This window comes from Sarcophilus harrisii, chromosome 1, assembly GCF_902635505.1.
Source record: "Sarcophilus harrisii chromosome 1, mSarHar1.11, whole genome shotgun sequence".
Taxonomy (NCBI): domain Eukaryota; kingdom Metazoa; phylum Chordata; class Mammalia; order Dasyuromorphia; family Dasyuridae; genus Sarcophilus; species Sarcophilus harrisii.
The window spans coordinates 263,669,594-263,690,861 of record NC_045426.1 but is presented as its reverse complement, the minus strand read 5'-3'; the positions used below and the strand labels follow the sequence as shown (position 1 = coordinate 263,690,861).

Genomic DNA, 21,268 nt, shown 5'->3' with positions numbered 1-21,268 from the left:
AACACAAATGTGGCATTATGCTTGTTTCTCCTCCATCACATTGGAAGCTTTCTGGGGTCAGAAACCTGCTAACACAGAGCTCTACGCACAGGAAGCATTTCCCTAGCCCTGCCTGTTCTTCAGGCAGTAACATTCAGTTTCTCTTTGGGAAGACATGAAGAAACTTGACATGTGAAACTTCAAAGTTTTTGCTGTCTTTTTTTCACCAAGATGGTGGAAGGATACTCCAACCCTTAATGACAGCCAGGTCTTCTGCCCTCTTCCTTTCCTACCTCTGCAACCTCTTTTACCTAATTTTTGTTGTCAATCAAAACACTTAAAGATGTGAGCCAAATCAAGGATGGGGGCAGATTATCTTGAGATCTCTTTGTACCAAGGCAAGCAAACTTTGTCCACATGCATTCTAAGTGTCTGACTACTTATGTCCTGCATAAAGGACATGATAGCCAAAGGGTGCCTCAGGAAAGCCACACTGCAAACACTACTGACTTACTAACATCACTTTGGCTATAATGGCTTTTTTTTAGGATCCTGTTGAAGCTTAAGAGCACAGGATCATGGATCTTCTTGGTATAGTAGTATATAGAACTGGCAAGTGATTGATGGAATGAATAAATGGATGAATTGTGAAAACTATTTACTGTATTAAGAACTTCTTATGAGCCAAGTATCAAGAGTTGAGTTTACAAACACGAAAGGGAAGAGAGTCTTTGCTCTCATTGCTTTTATTGCAGTAATTCTCAAATCCTTTTGATTTCAGGACTCCTTTACAGTCTTGAAAATTATTGATGATACCAAAGGTTTTTTGTTTATGTGGGCGATATCTACTGACAGCTACCATATTAGGTCACTTTGAAAAGTTTAAAAAGTATTAATTCATTAAAAATAACTATAATCTACTATATTTACATAAATATTAATTCTAATGAAAAATAGCTGCATTTTTCTAAAATAATATAAAAATTAATGCAAAGAGTAGCACTGTTTTACATATTTTTCCAAATCTTTTTAATGTCTTGTTTAACAGAAGACAGCTGGATTCTCTTATCTGCTGCTTTCAATTTATTATAATATATTGTTATGATTAAAGTATATGAAGAAAATTCAGTCTTACACAGAAATGTATTTGGAAAGGGGTAGAGTATTTTAATAGCAAATAACATTTTAGTATTATTATAAAAAAAGTTTTAACTTCAAGGATCCACTGAAAAGATTTTAGGAGACTCTATGAATTTACTGAACAACATTTTGAGAATTGCTTTTCTGATGTACCACAATAAGAATGCTAGCCAAAGAGTGTCATTTTGGTTTGGTAGGTTACAGGGATAGTGAATGTAGTCAAGTGGGAGTACTCTTTCTAGTGACAATGGCAACATTGGTTTGATTTTGATTCCAGAAAAGGTAAAAGAGGAAGCAGAAAGTGAAGAGAGACCTGCTCAACAACAGTGTGACTGGTGAGAAGTTGGTCTGAAAGGAAAGTAGAATATCTGTGGCTGGTGAAAATACAGTGAACCATGGAAAGCACCCAACAATGGGGGTGAGGGTGAAAGGAATCCCAGAGCTAAAAAGGTTAAGTTCTAAAGTACATGGCCTCTAATCCTTATGACTGAAAAAATAAAATGAGTATGATATAGTGACCAAATTGCTCAAAAAAATCTTCTGTTTGAGTGCTGCATTTTAGTGTTCTCCCTCCAAAAATTACCTTATATCCTTTCTGCATTTTATTTTATATATACTTATATATGGACATGGGGTATCCTGATAGTAAGCTTCTTGGGGGCTGGTCTTTTGCTTTTGAATCCTCATCACTTAGCAGAGTACCTGGTATATAGTAGACTTTTAATAAATGCTTGCTTGCTTTACTGAAATTTATCAATGATAACAATATTACTAATATGAAGAACAAAAGTCATTGACATTTGTTTAATGTTATAGGTTTACATAAATCAATACATCCGATTCTAACAATAACCTTATGAGTAGCTCCATCATTATCTTCATTTATAGATAAAGAAATGGAGTCTAGCAAGTTGGTCAATGTCATTTTCTTATAGCCAGAAAGCAACACAAGCAGAAGGTCAATTAGGGCTTTCTGGGTCCAACTCTAATGAGCTTCTGAGACCACCATAGCTCAGTGCCTCATTTTGATGTTGCTGATCCATGAATCAAAGTTCATAGCCTAACCTCCAACAGAGTACCTGGGCAAGTGGGAGGGATTTTGGTTCAGTTTAAGAAAAAACTTCCTAAAAGTTAGAATGCTTCAGCAATAAATAGGGCTGGCTCTTGTTTTATTTATTTTTTCTTTCTTGTTTTTTTTTTTTTTCTCTTTCAATCTAATTTTTCTTGTGCAGCATGATAAATATGGAAATATGTTTACAAGAATTTCACATGTTTAACCTATATAAGATTGCTTGCTGTCTAGAGGAGAGGGAGAGGAAGAAAATTTTCAAACCTAAGGTTTTGCAAAGATAAATGTTGAAAATTATCTTTGTGTGTATTTGGAAAAATAAAATAATATTTAAAAAATTTTTTTAAAAAAAGGCAAGCTTCCAAAGTGACAAACTTCCCATCACTGGAAGTGTTTAGGCTGAGGTTTGGAAGACCACCTGTTATGGGACATATAAGTGGGAATGTCTAGCAGCCACTAGAGTTATAGATGGAAAAATAGCTGTCAGGTTCCAGATAATTAGTGCCCTTTGTTTTGGGACTGGGATATTTGGGGAGCTTTGTTTGGTTTGGTTTGAACCCTTGATGTAAGCAGGTGGTGATCTAGGGCCAGTGTGGCCATGAGTGTAGACTACATAGTTCGTTGCTTAAGCCTGCCAAAATGGCCCAGGGCTTCCAGCTTATGCCAGGGGTTGAAGTCAAATTGAACCAGGTGCCAGATTAATACACAAATCCAAAAAATCCACTCACCCATAATATATATAGATATATGTGTGTGTGTGTGTATATATATATATATATATATATATATATAAATAGATATGTGTATATGTACATATACATTTCTTTTAAACTAGACTGAAATGTTTAAATTTTTTTTCTAACATCTATCTAGCAAATTATTCTAAATTAGAACTAAATTAAGGTATTTTCTAGAACTACTGAAACTGGAATCAAACTGTAATTTCAGAATATTCTGTAACTAGGATCTGAACCAAATGGATATTTCATTCATTTTTGAATCCTTTTATACACAAACCTAATATAGCCTAAACTCCTGATTCTCTTTCTAGTACATCTAGAATCCCTGCTGTTCCTGCTGAGAGTTGTCTAGATACCTCATTCCATGGGAAGTAGTAAGTGGCCTAAACACAAAGCAGGTTAGGTGATGGTTTAGTGGGAATATAATCCTGGGCTAGAAATCAAGGGTTCTCTGAACATTGGTAATGCATGGTTCTAATCCATTGGTTTTGATAAGACCCCTTTCTCTTTTCTCTTTCACTACTACTATGATTATTTCTCCTCCTCCTTCTCCTTTTCCTTCTCTTTCTCTTCCTCCTCCTCTTCCTTCTCCTCTTTCTGCTCTCCTCTTTCTCCTTGTCCTTTCCTCTTCCTCCTCTTTCCCCTCCTCTTCCTCCTCCTTCCCCTCCTCTTCCTTCTTCTCCTCCTCCCTTCTTTCTCCTCTTCCTCCTTCTCCTTTTCCCCCATTCTTTCTCCTCCTCCTCTCTTTCTATAATGACTTTTTTTCTTACAAAGACTGATTTCCCATGACATTTTCTAGATAGACAAAAGAAAAATGTGTTGGAAGGCAATGAATTAGTGAAGAAGAGCACTATACCGGGAGTCAGGAGACTTGGGATCCAGTCCTAACATTACCTTCAATGATAAATTACTTTTCAATAGGACAGTTTTCTGATCTTATAAAGAAAGAAAGCTTATCTAGGGACACATGGTCAGTCTAAGGTCTCATCTGGTTCTAACATTCTATACCTCATGCAAGAATTCTGCAAATACTACTAATAAAGGAATAATCATTTGTAATGAGATTTCCCATTCTATGTGGCAGAACATGTTACACCACAGAGGGAAAGAACCTCAGCCACCCCATCAAGAAGTCACTAATCCTACTAAAATAACAAGCTAGCAACAGCTGCACCATAGTCCATAGGCAGGACAATCCGAGGTTATGAAAACATTGGCATAAGCCCAGGAGCTGTTCTTCATGTCAGTAGCTGCCAAAATTCAGAAAACAGGATCTAGAAGTGTGGCTGTATTTAGTAGGGCTCAGGCTACTTGTAGGGAGTGGGAAAGACAGCAAAAAATGATGACAATATTATTTTTTAAGATAAGTACATGAATAGACTAGCCTGCAAATAATATCCAGGATAACAAAAATATGGTAGAATTTAGATAGGGATTGAATACATTTTGAGGGGAAGAGGTCTATGAAAGGGAGAGATGAGGAAGTAATTTTTAAAAGAGTTTTTTTCTTTGCCTCCATTCCAAAGCCAAGTATAATTAATTTGGGGATTAATCAATACTACTCTTCCCTCAGTCAGAATGGATAATCAAGAATCGACCACAATATCAAATTTCTTTGCAAATGGTGCTTATATAACTTAGCTACTGGCATGGGTTCTTGTATAGTTAGGAAAATGAAAAGGGCTATGTAAAGTTATTTCTTGATGTTTAAGAGAAGTTCAGCTTGTGGTAGAATAAAAATTTATAACTTGGAAATTCATAAAAGCTGGTGGAGTACCTACACTATCTACTCCAGGGGGAGTAAAGTTAATTTGATGGAATGAAGACAGTTTTCAAGTTGAAAAGAACAGGCAAGGATCAGGATCGCTGCTGCTACCACAGTTCATAGATCATAAATGTAGAGCTGGAAGGAAATGAGGCAAGGAGGAACTAAATGACTTATCTAAAGTCCCACAAGTAGTAAGTAGCTAGGGAGCACATTTGAAATCTAGGTCCTCTGACTTAACATTTTTTTCCTTTAACTTAACATTCTTTCCTTTGTACTATATTTTACCATACTGTCTCATCTACACAAAGGCAATTTGAAAATTGGCCACAGAATAGTATTCAACAAATAGGTACAAATTCAGAGAAACTGAAGAGCATGGAACTCAGATAAAAGCAGTACAAAAGTACAATGTTGCAACCATTTATCTAATGCTGATTAGATATGCAATGAAATTAGATTCTTCAGAATCTTAATTAGATTCTTCAGAAGTAAACTGCCCAGTTTGGAATTAAATTACAAATTTAATCAAAATGTCTATATTTGACATAGTGATCTTTGATAGATAGTCTTTGATAGAAAGTACCCATATACACCAAAATATTCATATAAATATTTTTGTTGTTTTTAACAAATAAGTAGGAGAGAAGTAGTTGGTACTTGCCAGTTTCTAAGTGACTAAATGGATTCTCACATGAACATAATGGAATATTATTTCTAGAAGAAATAATTAATATGAAGAATTGAACAAAAAGTGATAAGATGTATGAACTCATGTAGAGTGAAGACTGCAGAACCAGGAATACAATATGTACAATTACTTTAACTATAAAAAAAGAAAGAAAATCAAAATGAAACAGTAATTATAATGACCAAGCTTGGTTCTAGAGAAGAATTAGGAAAATAAATGTACCTTTTTCTTTTCACTGGACAGGTGAGGGACTATGAATAAGAAATGTTAAATTTGCAGTTAGAAAAGATCAATATATTGCTTCATTTTGGCAAACTCTATGTTATGTGTGTTTATTTTTAAACCTTTGCTACAAGTAAAGCCCTCCTATGTAGAGGAAGGAGGGAGGAATATATTCAGAAAAGAATTTGATTTAAAAAAAAAAATCCAATTAAGACTTAGAAGGTATAAAGATGACAATACTACCTAAACTAATGTATTTATTTAGTGCTATACCAATCAGACTCCCAAAAAACTATTTTAATGACCTACAAAAAATAACAACAAAGTTCATATGGAAAAACAAAAGGTCAAGAATTTCAAGGGAATTAATGAAAAAAAAAAATCAAATGAAGGTGATCTAGCTATACCAGATTTAAAATTATATTATAAAGCAGCGGTTACCAAAACCATTTGGTATTGGCTAAGAAATAGACTAGTTGATCAATAGAATAGGTTAGGTTCAAAGGACAAAACAGCCAATAACTTTAATAATCTAGTGTTTGGCAAACCCAAAGACCCTAGTTTTGGGGATAAGAACTCACTATTTGACAAAAATTGCTAGGAAAATTGGAAATTAGTATGGCAGAAACTAAGCATTGACCCACACTTATTAACACCGTACACCAAGATAAGGTCAAAATGGGTTCAGGACCTAGGCATAAAGAATGAAATCATAAATAAATTGGAAGAGCATAGGATAGTTTACTTCTCAGACCTGTGGAAGAGGAAGGAATTTATGACCTAAGAAGAACTAGAGATCATTAACTAGAGATCATTATTGAATACAAAATAGAAAATTTTGATTATATCAAATTGAAAAGTTTTTGTACAAACAAAACTAATGTAGGCAAGATTAGAAGGGAAGCAATAAACTGGGAAAACATTTTTATAGTTAAAGGTTCTGATAAAGGCCTCATTTCCAAAATATATAGAGAACTGACTCTAATTTATAAGAAATCAAGCCATTCTCCAAGTGATAAATGGTCAAAGGAAATGGACAGACAATTCTCAGATGAAGAAATTGAAACTATTTCTAGCCCTATGAAAAGATGCTCCAAGTCATTATTAATCAGAGAAATGCAAATTAAGACAACTCTGAGATACCACTACACACATATTGGCTAGAATGACAGGGAAAGATAATGCGGAATGTTGGAGGGGATGTGGGAAAACAGGGACACTAATACACTGTTGGTGGAATTGTGAACATATCTAGCTATTCTGGAGAGCAATTTGGAACTATGCTCAAAAATTTATCAAACTGTGCATACCCTTTGATCCAGCAGTGTTTACTACTAGATATAGAATAGGTTATTTATTCAGAAAATAATTTGATTTAAAAAAAAATCCAATTAAGACTTGGAAGGTCTTATAAGGAAAGCAGTCCCATAAGGACTGCTTATATCCCAAAGAGATACTAAAGAAGGGAAAGGGACCTGTATGTGCCAAAATGTTTGTGGCAGCCCTGTTTGTAGTGGCTAGAAGCTGGAAAATGAATGGATGCCTATCAATTGGAGAATGGCTGAATAAATTGTGGTATATGAATATTATGGAATATTATTGTTCTGTAAGAAATGACCAGCAGGATGAATACAGAGAGTCTTGGAGAGACTTACATGAATTGATGCTAAGTGATATGAGCAGAACCAGGAGATCATTATATACTTCAACAACGATACTGTATGAAGATGCATTCTGATGGAAGTGGACTTTTTTGACAAAGAGAAGATTTGACTCACTTTCAATGGATCAATGATGGATAAAAGCAGCTACATCCAAAGAAATAACACTGGGAAATGGGAGGGGGTGGAGGAAGGGAGGGGAAAAGTCGGAACAGAAGTGAGTGCAAGGGATAATGTTGTAAAAAATTACCCAGGCATGGGTTCTGTCAATAAAAAGTTATAATTATAAAATAAAATAAAAAAAAAAAAAGACTTCGAAGGTAACCTTTCCAAGATGTTGAGTCTTGTTATAGGTAAGATGGGATACATATAAGTGAATAGTCAAATCCCTAGGAAATAGATTAACAAATCTTGACTTGGAGCTGAGAAGGTAGGTTCTGGGGCTGAAGTGAAAATACAAATAAATAAAAAAAGCCAGATCAAGTGGTACAATGGTATTTGCAGAACACAAAAACAAAAAGGATCAAGACTACTAAAGATTCTGGTTGTTAGAGTAAGGGTTCTGGACTGTGTGGAGTCCTTACCAGACTGGGAAGCCAAAATGCAAGGAATTTCAGGGCTCTGATTAGGCATTCCAAAAATTCCTTTATTCTCTCTCTTTTTTTTTAAAATCACTATTTAATCAATAATGATGAACTATAATAGCTATGGATTGTCTGACAAGCTCCCTCTGAACTTGGTCATCTCACAGCGCCCAGACAAAGGTAACTGAAGCTTATTTCTTCAAGAGTCAATAATTTTTATGAATTGTTTTGGACAGAAGTTTTCCTAAGGTATATTTACACACTTCCTTGCCTTTGTAAATAGAGTATGTAATTTTTTCTTGATGACTGAGAATTACTGGGGTCCTCAGGACCTCAATACAACAGGGTTCTCAGGGATCCCAGGAGATGAAGGGAACTGGGGTTGCTAAGAACAGAGTGCTCCTATTATGAGTGGCTGTAGGCCATTGTGCTCTGTGAGTTCTTACATCTGTTCTTAGAACTTCTTTGTCTCCTGCCCAATATCTGTCCCCTCTCAATTTCTTGCTTGAGAGAACTAACTAACTGAGCTTGCTAGAATCATGTTTAATGTAAGAGTAAGGAGGATCTAAGAGGTTTCTCTTAGGAACAAAGAGGATTAATTTTCTCACAGCGATTATGGCAACTCAGGGTCCCCTTTCTCTTTGTTACTGCTTTTTCTTGACTATGATCTAGTTGAGATTTATTGAGGTTTCTGGATATTAATTGAAGAATAAGCAGGTATCATTGAATTTACTACATCATAGGAAAAATAATTTCCAAAAAAAGATGAGAAAATGGTAGTAGTCATTAGCAGTGGTAGTTAGTGGTTAGCAGGAGGGAAGAGAACAAGGGGGAGGGAAATAAGAATCTATTAAGTGTCTAGTATGTTTATAAGCATTTATTAAGTGTCTAGTATGTTTCAAGCACTATGCTAAGAGTTTTTATAAATATTATCTCATTTTATCCTCACAACAACCTTGCAAGGTAGGTGCTTTGATTATTCCCATTTAAAGTCAAGATTAAGTGACTTGTTCAGAGTCACACAACTAATAGTTTGAGGCTGAACTCAAGTCTTCTTGACTCCAGGCTCAGCACTCTATCCACTGTACCACCAGTTGCCTCCATATTTGTACTACTGAAACTATTGTGGTTGTTATTTGTCCTTCATTCTGTAAGAAGACCATGACATCAGAGAGGTGGTATCATGACATGCAAGTGAACTGGATTTAAGTACAAGGCCACCTGCCTCACTTTCCCCTCAAGAGCCATCTGGGTCCAGTGGCTAGACATAGATCAGGATGACTGAAGAGGGTCCTGGATGCAGTAGGAGACCTTGGCCTTTTTAAGCTAAGACCTTCACCAGGTCTCAGTTTGACTAAGGCCACAGTACCATTACCAGAAAATTATCATGTAAACCTTAAAATGCTATGTAAATGAATTTTTAAGATGAGAAGCTTAGTGCAATAGTTAGAGAGTTAAATTTTGATTATATAGGGATGCCAAAGATGGGGAATACCACTCCCAGGAAATACATAAGAGAGTAATAGCCTGTAAAAGGGGAATATTTTTTTAAAAAGGAAATTGATGGGTGGTATGAAATTCTAGATTATACAGATAATCTCCATGATCATATAGGGATGTCAAAGATGGGGAATACTACTCCCAGAAAATAGATAAGAGAATAATAGCCTGTAAAAGAGGAATTTTTTTTTAAAGGAAATAATTCTTAATTATACAGTCTTGAAAACCTTCTTTGTGGATGATGGCTTTTTAAGGGACTTCAAATGGTCCAACCACCTAGTAATTGTAGGACTGAAGTTCACAAAAGCAGAAGGAACAATAGTTAATTATAGTGTTCTCTAATATCTGACTTTATTAAATATAGGGTACCTTGTTTAAATAATATGACAGTCATGATTATTAAAGGACATGACTAAAACCAGGAGATTGAAAGGTAAAGGCTCAGCAAGTCTCCTGTTCCCAGCTTGTCTAAAAATACAGAAATGATGAAATAAGCACTGGTTGGTAAGATATTCTCTCTCTCTCTCTCTCTCTCTCTCTCTCTCTCTCTCTCTCTCTCTCTCTCTCTCTCTCTCCTTCCTTCCCTCCCTCTCCCTCTCCCTCTCCCTCTCCCTCTCCCTCTCCCTCCCTCCCGTCACAGCTGAATGTTATTTCCATTTAATATATTGTTTCATTTCCTGGATTTTATTTCACCAAAGAAAATCCCTCATCTCTTCAGAGGAAATGATGAGGAGGGGAGGGGGGGGAAGAGTGAGAGAGAGAAGGAAAGAGAGAGAGAGAGAGAAAGGAAAGAAGACAGAGAGAAGGAGGGAGGGGGAGAGAGAGAGAGAGAAGGAAAAAGAGAGAGAAAGAGAGAGAAGGAGATAGAGAGAGAGGAAAGGAGAGAGAAGGAAAGAGAGAGAGAAGAAAAGAGAGAGAGGAGATAGAGAGAAAGAGAAGGAAAGGAGAGAGAAGGAAAGAGAGAGAGAGAGAGAGAGAGAGAGAGAGAAAGGAGAGAGAAGGAAAGAGAGAAAGAGAGAGAGAGAGTTAAGTAAATGTTTTATTTTAGGGAGTTAGATCAAAGGGAAGGGAATCTCAAAAGTTACAGTTAACAGATCACATGACTGAGTGGCACAGTGAACAGAGTGCCAGGCCTGGAGTCAAAAAGATCTTATTTCAAATTTGGCCTTGTTTGGGACAAAAAGACCTACCCAATTTGACCACTACAGAGATCACTCATAGAAAGCAGAATTATTTATTAGAATCTCGAGAAGCGGACCCCATCCTGGTCTGCAAGCAAAATTTCACAGCAGGATAGGGCCAGAGCCTTGAAAATGCTTACAGCTTTTATACATTTCAGGCAAAGAACCTCCAAAATCCCACCCTCTATATGTTGTGATTGGTCACATAAGTCTACTGTTCCCCTAGTTGGTCAATGGAATGTGGTAGACAAGGTGATATACAGCTTCTTCGGCCGCGTAGTCCAGGCCTTATCTAAAATCATGTGACTCCGGAGAAGCTGAAACTGAGGCCTATAAGGCTTGATCTACTTTGGAATCTGTAAGTTCTTCACCTTTTCCCACACAGCCTCATATAGCTAATATATGACCCTGGGCAGGTCTCTTCACCTGAAGGTCTGCTTCAGTTCCTTGTCTGTAAAGTTAGCTGGAGAAGGAAAAGACAAAAACCCCTACAGTATCTCTGCCAAGAAACCCCCAAAGGAAGTCACAAAAAATTGGACATGACTAAAGTAACTAAAAAGAAGATCACAAATATTTGTCAGTGTAGAGCAGTACATTCCCATCCTATGAACTATTTCTAAATTATAACAGAACTGCTGCCCATCCTTTTCCCTTCTCCCCTCTATGATCTGAAGCAGCAGCATGCCAGGATTTGATTGTTAAATTCAGAATTGCTGTGTGAAAGAGCCAAGAAAGATGGGGTGTTCTGCTGTTTCTCTTTTCAGGGTTTGTGAGAATCAGAAAACATTCTGGTATTTTGGAGCTCTTCTAGTCCAGTTACCTCATTCTAGAAAATAAGGAAACTGAGGCACAAAGAAAAGAAGGAGCTTGCCCAAAGTCACAATGCAAAGGGAAGGATCTCAAATAGGATTCAGTTCTGACAATTCATGCTGTTTTTCCAGATGATGTCCATGGAACCTGCTGAAGTGGAGATTTTGCACAAGGCAGCCCAGAATGCTAAATCTTATGCTCTGGGTAGATATTTCCAAAGCTTTGGTTTGCCTTGAGGAAGAGGCATCCCTTCCTCATTGCTGAGTATAATGCGTGACACAAAGTAGGGACTCTAGACATACTTGTGAACTGGTGACTCCTAGATGCTCACTGGAATGCAGGCCCTTTTTCTTCCTGCTTTTATGCATTTTTTTGAGCTATCACTTACACATGGACAACCTTCCCTTAATGAGGGATCCAGAAATTTGGTGCCTTATTATGTGATGTCTGTAGCACTAATAAGAGACTCTTCTCATTCAAAATGATGTTTTAAAGATCCCTAGGAACAAAGCTCTATTAACACTGCCTGATTCCTAATCAGTGCTACCTCTTCCCATTCCCAAATGCCACTGACTGAAGATATGGGGGATGCAGCAGGGCAAGGGATCAGTGATGTAAACCCTTCTATCCCACATCCTCAGTCTGCTATTTAAATTTCTCTACAGCTTGTCTCCAGCCCACTTATTTCCTATTACATCCCATCCTGAAGTCTAAGTTTGATCTCAGACAAACTAGATTAAAAGCTGTTCCCCAGACTTGATATTCCATCATTTACCTCTGTCCATTCCCATAAATCATCTCTAACATACTAGGAATGTAAATCTTCAATGTCTTTCTTCTCTTCTCAGAATTTTTAATCTTCCTTCAAGGTAGAGCTTAGAAATTACTTTCTACTTCCTCACTCCCACTTGCAGCTGCTAGTGTGCTCTCCTTCCTATTTGCTAATTATCTAAGGGAAGTCTTGTAAATATGGTGATTCTCATTTTACATATAAGGAAACTGAGGCTCAACTAGGCAAAGGGACTTGTCCAGGATCATAAAACTAGTACTTATCAGGAGGAGAAATTTGGTTCCAGGTCTACCTGACTTCAAATCCAGGGCTCTGTTCTCAAAACTTATTGGTCTTACCACACTTCAGGAACATTAAGCATTGTACTACATTGCAGCAGAGTTCTTCAGGTTTAGTTAAGATGTAAAGGCATGTTTGCTCTTTAGACTACTATGCTTTTTGAAGTTTTCTTTTAGGATTTTTTTTAACGTCAGTCACATCTCACTGCTGTCAGCACCTCTATCTCTATTATCCCTTCTCCTATCTTCTTTTAATGTCTGGCTGGCTCCTGTCTTCTTTCGGCTGAGGAATCAGATGCCCAAGCTTGTTATGAGGTTTGTAAAACTTAAAGTGAATAGGCCCTGAGTTAAGGACCAAAAGGCTCCTTTATGAGGAAAATAATAGGAGTAGAAACACTGCCTGTGACATCAGCTTTGGCTAGGCCCCTTCTTTGCTCTCGGCTCCTTTCCAGAAGGCTGAAGGATTGCCAGAGAAGTGACCTCAGGATAAGTGAGGTGTTATTGTACAAAAATCTGAGGTATGATTACTATTACTGGCCAAGCATGGATTTTTTCAGACACACCCTCACAGATGGTTAATCAGGGACATTAACATTAGCACTCTCTCCAAAAAGTCGGGACAACAGATTTTCTTCACAACTGCTACTAAAAAGCCTGACAATACCAGGGGAGAGGAATCCAACCTAAATTGCTCAAAAGTTCCATTTCTACTCTAAAGGACTCTTGGTTCTTTATTTTCTTGTTTGGATGACTCTACTAAGATCTTTGAAGGTCAACAATGCCGTCTTTATTTTGTATAGTCTCCCCTTCCATGATTAGGTCAAAGAAGTTTCCTTGGGCGGGAAGGATTAATTCCTCTCCGTGAATTCAGAAGCTGGAACAGTGTGTGCTAACTCTGTAATCCCACAGAGAACAACATATTTGGCTCCTAATAACTAACACTTAGTACTACCAAGAAAATGTGCTATGCTGGCAACCTTTATACCCAATAGCTCTTAAACTAAAGACAACAGTTAGTGATCTTGGCTAACTTTTCTTTCCTGTTCTTTTTTAAAACTAAATTTAATTTTTAATTTATGGAATAAAACAAGCATTTCCATAACACAGAACAATACAAAAAGATATAAATGTAATTGTAAATGAAATTGCAAATATACTATGCACAAAGTTGCGTATAATACTGAATCTAAAAAATGGGCATTTGATGAACTGAAAGACTTTAGGGGATTTGTAACAAAAAGACCAGAATTCATTGGAAAATTCAATATTAAAAATCCAAACGAACATAAGGAAACTATAAAAGACTAATTATAAGGTACTGATTAAGTTCAAGCTGTTTACTTATGATATATGAAAATGTTACTAGTAATTATTACTTATTATTAGTAACGGTATTCTTAAAACTGTTATCATTACTGAGGTGGTTTGAAGGTGATTCCAAAAAGAAAACAGATAGGAAAAAGTTAAAAGGAGAAATTATCTTATCATGTAAATTTCTTTTCTTTCTTCCTTCCGTCTGTCCCATCTTAGACATGGTAGATATGGCTACCATTAGACACAAAAAGGAAGAACTAATATAGAGGAAGCTAGTATAGGCTGCTAAGACTAGACTCTCATCTGGGTTGAAGAGGAAACAACATATATATCTGAAGAGGTTTAGAAGTCTTCTGAATCTTAAGAGAGAAAAGAAAACTAGGGGGTAGGAGGAGGGAGGAACTTTCCCTATTCTTTCTGAAGATTCAGGATAGCACATTTTTTTCTTTCTTGACATAGTAGGATCCTATGTTGGGAGGAGCTGCAAAGGGCTCTTTGGAGCTAGATGTTTAGAAATTCAAGATTATAATCAGGAGCACCAATCAGTTCCGTGGAAATTCAGAAGAGGTGAACTGAGGTTCCTTCTCCAATCTTTCCCCAACTAAGAAGTGCTCATTGGGTACATAATCTCTCCCCCACTGGTATGAGGGAACAGGCTTCTTTTATTATATTTTAATAGCATTTTACTTGCAAATACACACAAAGATAGTTTTCAATATACACCTTTGCAAAACCTTGAGTTCCAAAATTTTCTACCTCTCTCCCTCCTTCCCCAAGACAGCAAGCAATCTGATATAGGTTAAAAATGTAAGATTTTTCTAAACATATTTCCATATTCATTATGCTGCACAAGAAAAATCAGATCAAAAGGGGGGGGGGGGGGAAACGGGAAAGAAAAAAAAAAACAAGCAAACAAACCATAGCAAAAAAAAAAAAGTATGGAAATATTATGCTTTAATCTACATTTAGTCTCCTGGTACTTTCCATTCTAAATCTATTGGATTGCCTTGAATCACTTCATTCTTGAAAACAGCCAAGTCCATTACAGTTGATTAGCACATAATTTTGTTTTACTGTGTATAATGCATTGTCTCTTGGTTCTGCTCCCTTCACTTAGCATCAGTTCATGTAATTCTTTCCAGGCTTTTCAGAAATCAGCCTGTTCATCATTTCTTATAGAACAATAACATTCATTACATTCAAAAACCATAATGTACTCAGCCATTCTCCAATTGATGGGCATCCACTCAATTTTTAGTTCCTTAACACTACAAAAAAAGGCTGCTACAAACATTTTTTGTACTTGTGGGTCTTATTCCCTCTCTTGTAATTGCCTTGAACACAGCCAGATAATCTATCTCATCCTTAAAAACAAACAAAATCCTTCACTTGAATTTATCATCCACTACAATTCTATTTCTTAACAGTGATTTCTAATCATCTATCAAGTTCTAAATTTATCTCTCTAGAAAGAGTTGTCTACACTTATTTCTTCTATATCCTCATTTTTTTTTTAATTTAATAGCCTTTTATTTACAGGTTATATGTATGGGTAACTTAACAGCATTAACAATTGCCAAACCTCTTGTTCCAGTTTTTCACCTCTTACCCCCCACCCCCTCCCCCAGATGGCAGGATGATCAGTAGATGTTAAATATATTAAAATATAAATTAGATACACAATAAGTATACATGACCAAACCGTTATTTTGCTGTACAAAAAGAATCAGACTCTGAAATATTGTACAATTAGCTTGTGAAGGAAATCAAAAATGCAGGTAGGCATAAATATAGGGATTGGGAATTCAATGTAATGGTTTTTAGTCATCTCCCAGAGTTCTTTCTCTGGGTATAGCTGGTTCAGTTCATTACTGCTCTATTGGAAATGATTTGGTTGATCTCATTGCTGAGGATGGCCAGGTCCATCAGAACTGGTCATCATATAGTATTGTTGTTGAAGTATATAATGATCTCCTGGTCCTGCTCATTTCACTCAGCATCAGTTCGTGTAAGTCTCTCCAGGCCTTTCTGAAATCATCCTGTTGGTCATTTCTTACAGAACAATAATATTCCATAATATTCATATACCACAATTTATTCAGCCATTCTCCAACTGATGGGCATCCACTCAGTTTCCAGTTTCTAGCCACTACAAAGAGGGCTGCCACAAACATTCATGCACATACAGGTCCCTTTCCCTTCTTTATGATCTCTTTGGGATATAAGTCCAGTAGTAACACTGCTGGTATATCCTCATCTTTTACTCATTTCAATCTCACCACTCTGTTGAAAATGCTTTTGGGGTTAGTCCCTCAAATGTTAAATCCAATGGCCTTTTCTAAATTCCCATTCTACCTGTTCTCTCTGTATTTTTCAAAAGTTAACCATTCTATCTAACATATATTTCAACATATTTAATATGTATTGGCCTACCTGGCAGCTAGGGGAGGGGATGGGGAGGAGGAGGAAAAATTTGGAACAAAAGGTTATGCAAGGGTCAATGTTGGAAAAATTACCTATGCATATGCTTTGTAAATAAAAAGTTAACCACTCCTATGTGTCTACTGACTACTCACGTCTCTTGGCTTCCAGGACTATATCTCTCAGTTTTCCTTCTTCTTGTCTTATTCCCAGATCTCAATGTTCCTTGCTGGATCATCATCCCACTAAGTGTGTATATCACCCATCCCTATTTCCTATTGGGATTCTCTGTGTTCTTTTCTCTTCATCCTCTCGCCTGTGTTTTCATTTGTTTCGATCAAATCAATAAATATCTCCACAAAAATTCATTTCCAGGTCTGGCTATCCAGTCCTAGTCACTTTCTTGAATTCTAATACTGCATTGCCAAATTATTATTAAACATCTTGTAGGAATTTCTTTTTTTCTTTTCTTTTTCATTTAAGGATTAAAATAGGAATTTCCATAACATAGTACAATAAAAAGGATTATTGCACAGGAAACTGCAAATCTACTATGCACAATTTGTTATTCCTTTCAAATATACAACAAATAATCACGTAAATTTCTTTTCTTTCTTCCTTCCCTCTATCCCATCTTAGACATGGTAGAGATGGCTACCATTAGACACAAATAGATATATGTATGTAAAATTATTCTGTACATGCTTCTATTTATAAGTTCTTTTCCTGGATACAGATATCATCTTTATATATCCTTTATAGTTAATCGGGTATTTATGATAGACAAGACAACTTATTCAAAGTCATTTTTAAAACAATATTACTGTTACTGTATACCATGCTTTTTTGGCTCTGCTCATTTTGCTCTTCATTATTTCATGCAAGTCTTTTCATGGTTTTCTATAATCATTGAACTCATTACTTTTTTTTATAGCACAGTAATATTCCATCACAATCATATACCACAACTTGTCTAGATATTCCCCAATTAATGGGTATCTCTACAATTTCCAGTTCTTTGACACTACATAGAGAGCTGCTATAAACATTTTAGAACATATAAGGTATTCCTTTTTCCATAATTATCTTTGGAAACTGACTAAGTAGTGATATTGCCGAGTCAAAGTGAATAAGTGGTTTAATAACTCTTTGGACATAAATCCAGATTGCTCTCCAAAATGGTTGGATCAGTTCAGATTTCATCAACAATGAATTAGTCTCCCAAATTCAGCATGTCCAAAATGGATTTCAATATCTCTCTTACATAAATTTATCACTCCTACCTCTCAGGGTCTTTCTTAATCACTAAGTTCCACAAACTTGATCTATGTTTCCTTTTTCTCCTTGACCACCAAATTTTGTCAATTCTACCTCCACAACTTTCTATTACAAACTTTATATCTGTATCGCTAGCTTAGCAGAGCTTGAACTTGTGTAGGTGCTTAATGAACTGATAAGTTCTCTACATTCACATTTTGCCTTAGGTCCTCATTAACTTTCATTTATATCAACTTCCTAATAAACTCCTTTCTCCAATTTTTTCTACACTTAACCACCCAATAAATATTTCTAAAATGCACCTCTGATCATGTTATGTTCCTGCTCAAGAGACCAGTATTTCTTTTTGGGAGGGGAAGAGGGAAGAAAGGGGAGGACAGTGAGGTAATTGGAGTTGTGCCTTGCCCAGAGTAATACAGTTGGTAAGTGTTAAATATCTGAAAATCATATTTAATCAGGTATTCAACTCCTAGGCCAGTACTCTATCCACTGCCCCATCTAGCTGCCCCAAGGACTACTTCTTTAAGAGAAAAAGCAGTAAGTTTTTCTCCTTTTTTCCCCATCTATTCCAAACTCTGCTAATGTTTTTTTTCTGAGATTACTCAGAAATATACTATACATGGATCTTGAATGTACAGTATTGCTTGCATATTATTTCCTCCATTAGAATGTGAACTCCTTAAAGGCAGGAACTATGTTTTTAAAAGCTTTTTTTTTTTTTTTTTTTTTTGCATACCTAGCACTTAGTACAGTGAACTATATATAAGCATTTAATAATGGCATCTGGGTTCTCTTTTACTAGTCCTCACTTACTTGTGTTTTAACTCTCTAATCATCATTTTCTTTTTTTTGTTCCATCCTTTCCAGCCCAAAGATTAGTCTTCTTGACAGAAAGAACAAAAGCAAAATTAAGAATTAATGAGCATTGTCTTCTCTTTGTAAACACTGGGATTACACATTAAGGTATGGATCTATTTTTTTTTTTAATCTACTTTTCCTAGTATACCTAAACAAATAAACAAAACCCCTATGGTTGTCCTTCATATTTCCAGCAAGCTTCAGGCTTATTCTAAGCTTTAGGTTTCCTGAGATGCTTCTTCCAGTATTAATCCTTCATCACATGACCTTGCTGCTACCTTAAAAAATATCCAAGTTGACTAGTGGGTTCCTTACACATCGATATGCATTTCTTTAAACAATTCCTCTCTTCCCTCCTTACTGGCAATATCACAGTTTCACTCTCAAGGGCTAACTTTGCTGACAAGAATTTCTTCCACCTTTTGAGGGATGAAATTATCATTAAAGCAAATCAAGAAAAGTTTGGTTGTTCTGTTTAGGTCAGAAAGAGAATTCTAGAAATCCAGAATTCTATAATGTAGAAAACTGAAGTTCCCCTAAATGACTCTATCAAGCCTTTCTGTCAGGTCTCTAGATTGTTTCCTGAGCTTTCCATTTCTTTCTAGTCCAAGGGTTTGTAATAATTCCATGGCAATATACCTTCTGTTTTGGCCTCTATTAATTTTTATCCAAAAAGCTCTCCATGACATTTCCTATTCTGCTTTCTATTTCCTTACCTAAGTATGATTTTTAAATAGGTAATGCTCCCATCTTTCTCCTCAATTATTCTTCCTCCCCATATCTTTTAACTATTTTTGCTTCTTTTGATTAAGTTATACCCTTTAAGATATAGTCTAATCATAGATTTCATGCCACCAAGTCTCAGTGATATTTAATAGGTCAAATCTTTTCCCTCTGCATTAGGATCTCTAATTAGTCTTGCTTGTTAGCCATATGTTCTGCATTTGTGTATAGACATTTGAAAGCACAGATTTTATTATTCGCTTTTTTGTTAGATTTTGGGAGTTAGTTCATGGGAGAACTCTGGATGTCTCTACTATTCTTATATTCAGCTGCTATCGATGGCATCTAAATTGGTGGATATATCTACATCTTAGTTATATATAATTTTCTTCCCTTCTCTTCCTTTTCAACTAACAGCACTGTTTAGATTTGTAAGACTCCTAGTAAATATTTTAACAGTCATTGTTAGGTGTACACCATCCTTGAGAGGATGAGATGAATCCCTGCTTCCCCAAGGTTATCCCAGTGTAAGAAAAGTATAATCCAGAGCAGGTCCAACTGCTTGAGAGACTTTGAGTCTCTCAGTGATGCTATGTCTATCTGTCTGTCATCTGAGAACCCAAATAGCTATATTTCAAAGGTTAGCTGCAGGGTTATTGATTTTTTCAGAGGCAGCAATTCTCAAAGACTTACTATGAAAATTAGGGGCTGTAATCTCCATGAGTGGAGGGAGTAAATCCACTGATGAAATAATTAGCACAGTGTCTCGCACATAATAAATGCTATAGAAATACTAGTTGCCATTATTATAAGTATTATTCTTAAGCTATTATTAGATACAAATGACTGTTTTTGGTTAATAAAAATATTCAATTAATCAAAATCTTTGGTTTTCAGAATGCAAGTGAATGTGTATAATAAAATAAGGAAGGGAAATCCAAGAGCTCCTTAAGGTGTCAAGTATATCTTGATTAAGCAAAAGTACCCCCATACTCAGGCTTACAAGGGAATCAAAAGTATGAGGGGAGTGAGAGGAAAGACAAGTGGAAATATGAATACCAAATCAATTCCATTGATATGCAAATCAATGAACAGCACAGCTAATTGAGCCAGGATTCTAAAGGGTATAATTTCAGCATCCATGTGGATGTCACTAAAAGTTATTGGTTAAATGCTTCTTCTGTTTCATGATTTACCAAGCACTTTAAAAATACATCATCTCATTTAATCTTGAAACCTATGAAGTAGTCTAAGTGTTATCATACAGTAAAAGAACCAAGGTTTGAAGAGGGTAAATGATTTCATTGACCTAACTTTCACAGTCACCACTGACAAAAGGACACTTTAATTGAGTAATAAAATAAAATAAATTCTTCCAAATGCAAATCAAAAATCATCTTCCTATTATTTTCTCAGGGTCAAAATCTCAGCTATTGGTGTTCTGCTTCTCTAATCCAAGATATCAGTTGATCTGCTTTTATTTCATAATGAATGTCAAGCAAAAGGAACACACTTGTCCCTAGTTGAGAATATCATTATTTTCTTTCATCTTCATAGAGAGTAAAGTGGTAAATCACTGGATTTCTTAGATGAAAGGAAAAAGGAGTAAGATTAAGAGAAAAAGGGACAGGAGAAAAAAAGGAGAAAGGAACGACCCATCACTTAATCTGCCAAAATTTTGTGTTCCCAGGCAGAACTTTCACAAACAGCTGATTAAGATGGTTTCTGAGAATGGAATTTGGATTTCTGGACCAGAGATTAAAATACAGGAATGATAGGCTTGTGGTTAGGGACAATGTGCACCTAACAAAGATTGTTTAGAATATATTTGCTGGGAGAAAAAAGGGAGATAGAGAAAAAGGAGAGGAGAAAAAGAGAGAGTGAGGAAGTAAAAGAAAGAACAGAAAGAGCAACATTAACAGCTTGGAAGAATCAGGAATATGTCTCCTATACTAGGTGACATCTGAACTAAGCTCTAATGGAAACTAGAAAATCCTGTTTTCTGGAATGAGAATTTTTTTTACCTCTTGAGATTACCATTGGGTAGGAAATAAAAACAAAATCACTACTAACAAGTCTAAACAATCCCTTATTTTCTGCCCTTGTTTGGGACAAATGACCTTATTTAATTGGAAAAGAGATTAAATTAACAATGTTTTTCTTTTCACCACAGCCCAGGTTTACCGTTTTTCATAAGCATCCAAAAAGCACAAAGCTGTTAGCTTAGTTAACATCAAACCTTTGCCAGGATCTGGAAACATCCA

At 36.0% G+C, this 21,268-nt stretch overlaps 1 protein-coding gene across 1 annotated transcript in view; it reads right to left on the bottom strand.

Annotated features, from left to right (window-relative positions):
* C1H7orf50 (chromosome 1 C7orf50 homolog) overlaps nt 1-21,268 on the bottom strand; it is a 350,397-nt gene that overhangs the window by 75,433 nt on the left and 253,696 nt on the right. The gene's annotated exons all lie outside the window — the stretch shown is intronic.